We start from the raw sequence: 6330 nt of genomic DNA on the forward strand, positions 1-6330 counted from the left end.
GCCTCTCAAAGTCCACTGGTTCCTTCTAGAGTCAGCAGCAGGGGGTGGAGGGGGCCACTGGTGACTGTCTATTGGGAACGACCAAAGATCATGCCGCAAGTCAGGGACTCATCATGAGTTGGAGGTTTTCTTATATGTCCAAAAGTATGTCCACAGGCTCATGAATGGTCCTTTGTCCTAGCTCGGTGCTTATCTGACTACAGTAGATGGAATCTTTGCTTGTTAGTCAGCATTACACTTTAGTTATGGGAAACCTGTATCAGAGAGGGAATTATTCACCCACCATGACATCCATCTATTCAGTCTGTATGGGGGGCCAGGCTCTGTGCTGAGTTTATAAACAGTGTCTGGAAAAGAGCAGTAGCACCTGACTCTGGGAAATTTTCTCTGGGGAGAGACAGACAATAAACAGGTAGACAAATAAATTAGTAATGGTAGGTTGAGAACAGTGCTGTGAAGGTCATGAACACACAGCTGTAACTGAGGACAACTGGGGCGAGCCACTAAGAGAGGATCGTAGGGGAAATCTGTCTGCAGATTTCAAAAAGAGGGAAGCTTGAGGCTGAGAATCTCAGCTGAGGAGGAGCCCATCACACCCAGAGCCATGAGCAAAGCCTGTGGGCAAAAAGGGCAACAGAGAGAAGCTCCAGGGTGGGCAAGAGCTGCCCGTGTTGCTGGCATACAGTGGGCCAGCTCGGGGAGCGGCTGGGAAGGGGTGGGAATGGCAACAGAGGCCAGACAGCACAGGGCCACAGTGAGAAACTGGAGCTTCATTTTATGTGTCACTTAGGGTTTTAATATGGTTGTATTTCTGTTTGTAAAAGCCTCTGGCTGCATGTCAGGAATCCACTGGAAGGGAGCAAGAGGAAAAACAGGGGTGCCACTTAGAAAGGCTGTTGCATTCATTCTGAGATGCTGCTGTTCAGACTGGAGCAGTGCTGGGGAGTGGAAAGAAGCATGTGAATGTGAAATCTATTTGGGGCAGACCCTGAGGGATTTCCTGGTGGGCTGGCTGTGAAAGGGAAGGGGGAGGAAGTTCTGGACTTGAGCTCTGGGTGTGCAGGTGCCGTTTACTGAGATGGGGTGTTGTTGGGAAAAGCGAGAGTTCAGTTTTGGTTTTGTTAAGTTTGAGATGCCTGGGAGACATGAGTAGAGCTGTCAAGTCAGAGAGGAATCTTGGCTAAAAATACAAATAGTAATAATTAATAATGACAAGGCCATTTACGGAGTACTTACTAGGTGCTAGTTACTATTCTAAGAACATTCACATGTGTTAACTCATTTAATCCTCACAAACACCCTTGGAGGGAAAGCTTATTATTAGTGCCATTTTATAAAAGAAACCAAGGCATGGGATGCATGACTCTGAAGCCCATTCTCTTCATCACAAGCTTATATTCAAACACGGAAGGCATCAATATGCAAGTGGTGTCTAAATCCAGAGGAAAAGAAGAGTGACAGCCACAAATATGATAGCAAGCCACGCAAGTACCAAGCATTTTCCAAATACTTCCCTTTCTGCTGACCATTTTCCCCACCTCCCTGTTTTGCATTCCTACTTGGGGGGCCCCCATCCACTGAACGCATCTGGACCCAAGTGCCCCCTGCTCCAGCCCAGCCCTTTTGGACTCCTCCTCCCCTCTCCATATTCTACGTCACCTTTGTCCCATTCAGTCAGCACCTTACTGAGATGGTGACAGATCTGTGCATCCCCCCTCACAAAACAGGGCTGTGCTTCACAAGGACCATCTGAAATTCCCTGCCGTCAGCCCCAGGAGCCACCTTGGGGTGCCGGCGGGCAGCCAGCTGGTGGGAAGGGGGCAAGCTCACCATGGCCATGGGGTCAAGGACTTGGGGAACCTCAAATACTGCTCAGAGCAGTCTATGCATCAGAAAGTTGCTCGGGGAAAAAAGTGTTTTTAAGAGTCCAAGGTGAAATGTGAGAAATGCTGGTATAAGCAAACGTTAATAAGTAAGTTGGTTTACTGACAGGCCTCTCAGAGACTTGAACCTGACGATGTGTGTTGTGAAACTCCAAGAGTGGGATGCAGGGAGCAGTATTTCTCAAGTGTCTCTGACCACAGAATGCTTTGTAAGGGACATTTATTAACACATCCTGGATGTAGTGTTCTTAGGAACTGGTTTGAGAAATGCTGACCAAGCCCAGCTCTTATTTATAGAGGAAATGGCAACCCAGAAAGGGAAAGTGACCGGCACGAAGTCCCCAAGCCACCTGGTGATCAGATCCCACCTCCCCTTCCAGGCTCTTCACCTCGAATGTGCTCCTTGTGTCACCCTGTGGACATGAAGTCATGCAGCTGGCACAGGTCCTGCCCTGCTCGTGAAGACACTGGGGGTGCCAGTGTGCAGCGCAGAGATGTCTAACCTCCCTGCTGCTAGCCCCCCACATGACACTGAGTTTACTCATTCACTCCTCCAGCAAATGTTTCTGGAGCCCTGCTTACGTGAGCTGTGAGTTGTAGAAGCTGTAAACGCCACGGACAGGTCACCACACCCTTTCTACACTTGCCTCAGAGCAGGGATAATACTCAGTGAGTTGTGGACAGTAAATTACCCGAGATGGAGGGGAAGGGTCAGATTGAAGAGATATTAAGGATTTTCATCAGGAGAGAAACATGATTAAAGATGTATTACAATTTCGGTATCTATGATGCACTTCAGGGACAGTTTGGCCCAGAGTTTTCTAGGATGAAGGTCAAGCTGTTGCCATGATATTTACCATAATTAAACACCAGGCCTTTAACTATTCTTTTGATGTTTTCTTTTTAATAATGTATTCATTTAAAAAATCCACTCTGTAGAACTATATAGAAAATACCCTATAACCCTAACTCCCAGAGACAAACTCTGTCACCATCTTAGTGTATATCCTCCCCTACCGTTTTCAGTGTATATGCAAACAGAGGTATATTCTTAGTTTGTAGGAAAACAGCCCCATCATATCTGTGCCATTCTGCACCTGGCTTTGTCCCTTTCCTGTCTGATGCACACTTTCCACGCCCATTCCTAGAGATCTATGTCACTTGCTATTTAGGGATCCACTGGACAGGTGTGTTGTATTCATTTAGCCCATCCTCCATCGAGTGGCAGTCAGACAGTTTCCAAGTTTTCTCAACTAGAAATGAGGCTGCAGTGAACATCCTTGACCATATCACTGTAGCCTTGTGTCAGGCTGTCCCAAGCAACATTCTTAGAAGTGCAACTGCTGGGCCCAAAGATGTGCATTCCAAAAACACTGGTAGGAGTTACCCTCCATAAAGGCAGTTCTAGTTTTCCCCTCCGCCAGCTGTGTATTGAGCTGACCCCACTTGGTAGGACACCCCACGGGGCTTTTCCCTTAGGTCTCAACTCAGTCCAATTACATCTTTTTTCCTCCTACATCCAGGCAGACACCTCCCCCAGGGTTGAGTCAACTGTTTTGACTTAAGTCTTGTGTTTCTTTTTAAAGCTTTCACTCCATAAATTCTGTGGTATTTCCTCCATGCTCCCTCTGTTTAAAAACTGCCTGTGCAGATGTCTGAGGGTGCCTTCCTCCTCTGCTGAAGGGTCCCAGCTGGCCTCCTCTGGGCCTGGCGTCTCTGAGGAGGCTTGAGGCATGGGACACGTTCTCTCTGCCATGCAGGACCCCGAGTAGAAGGACAGTAGGGTTTACTCAGCACCGTGGAAGTTCAGAGAACTTTTACATATAACCTCATTTCAGCCTCAGAGCAACCGTGAGGGGTGGGGACTTTTCGCTTTCAGTTTCAAGCAGAAGAAACTGAAGTTCAGAGATGTTATATGACTATCCGAAATCATACATTTCATAAATTCTAGAGGCCAGGCTCAAGCCCAGTCTTCTGGTTTTAAACCCAGTGATGTTTCCACTAAATGTAAAGCCACATGTTGGTTTAAAATTTCATAGTTCACCAAGCCAGCCCATGGTCGTGATATAGTTCATCCTTTTGTTTATCCCCCGGGGTGCAGAGTTAAGGAAGATGAGGGTCGGTGTGTGCCGATGGGCTGGCTGCTTGATCACCTTGCAAAAGATACCCCGGCCCCTTTTAGAAGCCTAAAAACCTCAGCTCGCCCCAGTTCAGCCCAATCTCCTCAATGCCACCCAGTATCTTAGGGACCCTCTGTCCAGTTTCTGAGATCATGAGGTCAGATTAGGAGGCCGCATCCGTTCCTTCATCCCTTCAGTCAGCAAACATTTATTGAACAATTATTAGCCACTTGGCACCAGGAATAGTATCCCACCGTATAAGCTCTGGGTGTTGCTACCCAGGAACTCAGCTTCCAGGACAGGGAAGTAGACCTGTAAATACCTAAGTGTCATCACTGTTGTAAGCACTGTGACACAAATGCATACAAGGCACCGAGGGGGCCGAAACAGAAGGAAGGAGGCTGGTAAAAAGTTTGCACAATTGTTGCCTGAGCTTAGGCTGGACAGATGACTTCACCAAGCAGGCGAGAGCAGTACAAGCGTGCTCAGCAGAGGGAGCGAGCCACGCTTTCTCCTAGGCATTGGAAGTGAGGGTGCGTAGGGAGACTGGGCAGATTCTCAGAGGCCAGGCCATGCAAGGCATTGCAGGCCATGCCAAAGGGTTTACACTTTATTCCAGGATTAGTGGGAAGCCAGAATAGGGCCTAAAGTTAAGCAGCTACATTAGATTTGCAGTTAGAAATATCCCTCAGGAGGCAGATTGGTTGGGCTATACCTGAGAAGGGGAGACCAGCGAAGGAGCTATTTATCATTTAGGTAAGTGCTGCTGGCCTCAATAAAGCAGTAGACTGCGAAGCGTGGAGGGCTGGGCTGGGTTTTGTGATGACCCGCAAGGCAGATTCAACAGTATCTGGTCATTGATTGAGTGTGGGGGTACACAGGAAACTCCCCAACTTCTGGCTCTGCTGATTGAGCCCATGAGGTGCGATGCACCACAATAAGGACTTGGGAGAAAGAGCATGTATAGGAAAATGACTGTGGCTTCAGTGGTGGACATGGCTGGGTCCCAGGTAAAGATGCTCAGGAGTCCTGGAGAGGTCGGGACAGAAATCTAAGCAAAATAGTTTTGGTTTCGAGAGCCATCTGCATATGGAAGAGGAAAAACTCTGAGGATAAAACTGGCCACAGAAAATGGAGTAGAGTGTTGAAAAGAGGACCATGGAGAGGACACTGAGAAGAGCCGCATTGCAGGGGAGGGTCCAAGTGGAGCCTACGGAGGGCCTGAGGGGCGCAGAGCAGGAGCCCCAGCAGAGGGACCCTAGTTTAAGGCTTATGGGCACAGCTTTGTGTTCCAGTGACTTTCAGCTCTCTTCTTGAGTGGCCTTGGAGAGCTGTTTAATCTCTCTGAGCCTCTGCTTCTCATCTGTAAAGTGGGGATAATTGTATAGACCTCCTTTTTGTGAGGAAAACGAGGTGCCCAGGGAGCATGCTCGGCAGAGCTCCGACACGCAGTGTGCACCTGGGCATGAGGCCTCTGGTTGTTTCCACCAAAGCCACAGGACAGTTTTAAGAAGCAGGAAATGGCCAAGCGTGTGAACATTCCAGAAAGGCCAAGCGAGGTTGTTACTGAAGCTTTGCTGGATTTGGCAGTTCGGTCCTTACGGCCACCCCCAGAATGGTTTTGGTGGAGTGGGGTGTGGAGAGACAGAACTAGAAAAGAGGAGGTTTAGAAAGGATCAGTTCAACCCTTTCCATCCATCTCTTTGGTCCCATGGCTCAGAAATGTGCCCCATGGGAGAAGCACAGGTTTGGACTGGCGAGGGTGGGACTTTCAGGCGCCGCTATCTGCAGGGCCCACGTGAAGTGAGACAGACCCTGCATGAGGGGGCCTGTGGGAGACAGCAGCCATCTGTGTGGGCTTCCCGTCCCGGGGTAAGGACACAGCTCTCTCTTCTCTCTGTGGTTGCCATGGAGACACGGGAGTTCGTAAACAGTTTTAGGGCCTATGTCAAATCTTGACTTTGCGTCGGTTCCAAGGGCAGGGACCATATTTCCTGTATCGTTGTACAACCACACCGCCTGTCACACTGCAACCTTCTGTGCTTGCCCGGCTTTAATTACCATCCGCAGGCTGATCACTCTCAAATCTATTCTCTCCGGCGCAGTTCTCACCCCTGAGTTTCAGACTCATATGTCTGGCTGCCCACTGGCTGTCTTCTCACAGGTATCCCACAGATGCTGCAGACTCCAAAGGTCTAAAGCCAGACTCACTGTCGCAGCGTCCTTCCTGCATTAACCTTGTCCTCATCCCATGTTGCTGTCTCAGTATCGGGCCTCCTTCCACTCAGCTCCCAAGTCAGAACCTTGGGCTCCCCCTTGGCCCTCCA

Source organism: Manis javanica, chromosome 6 (genome assembly GCF_040802235.1).
Source record: "Manis javanica isolate MJ-LG chromosome 6, MJ_LKY, whole genome shotgun sequence".
In the NCBI taxonomy this organism is placed as follows: Eukaryota; Metazoa; Chordata; class Mammalia; order Pholidota; family Manidae; genus Manis; species Manis javanica.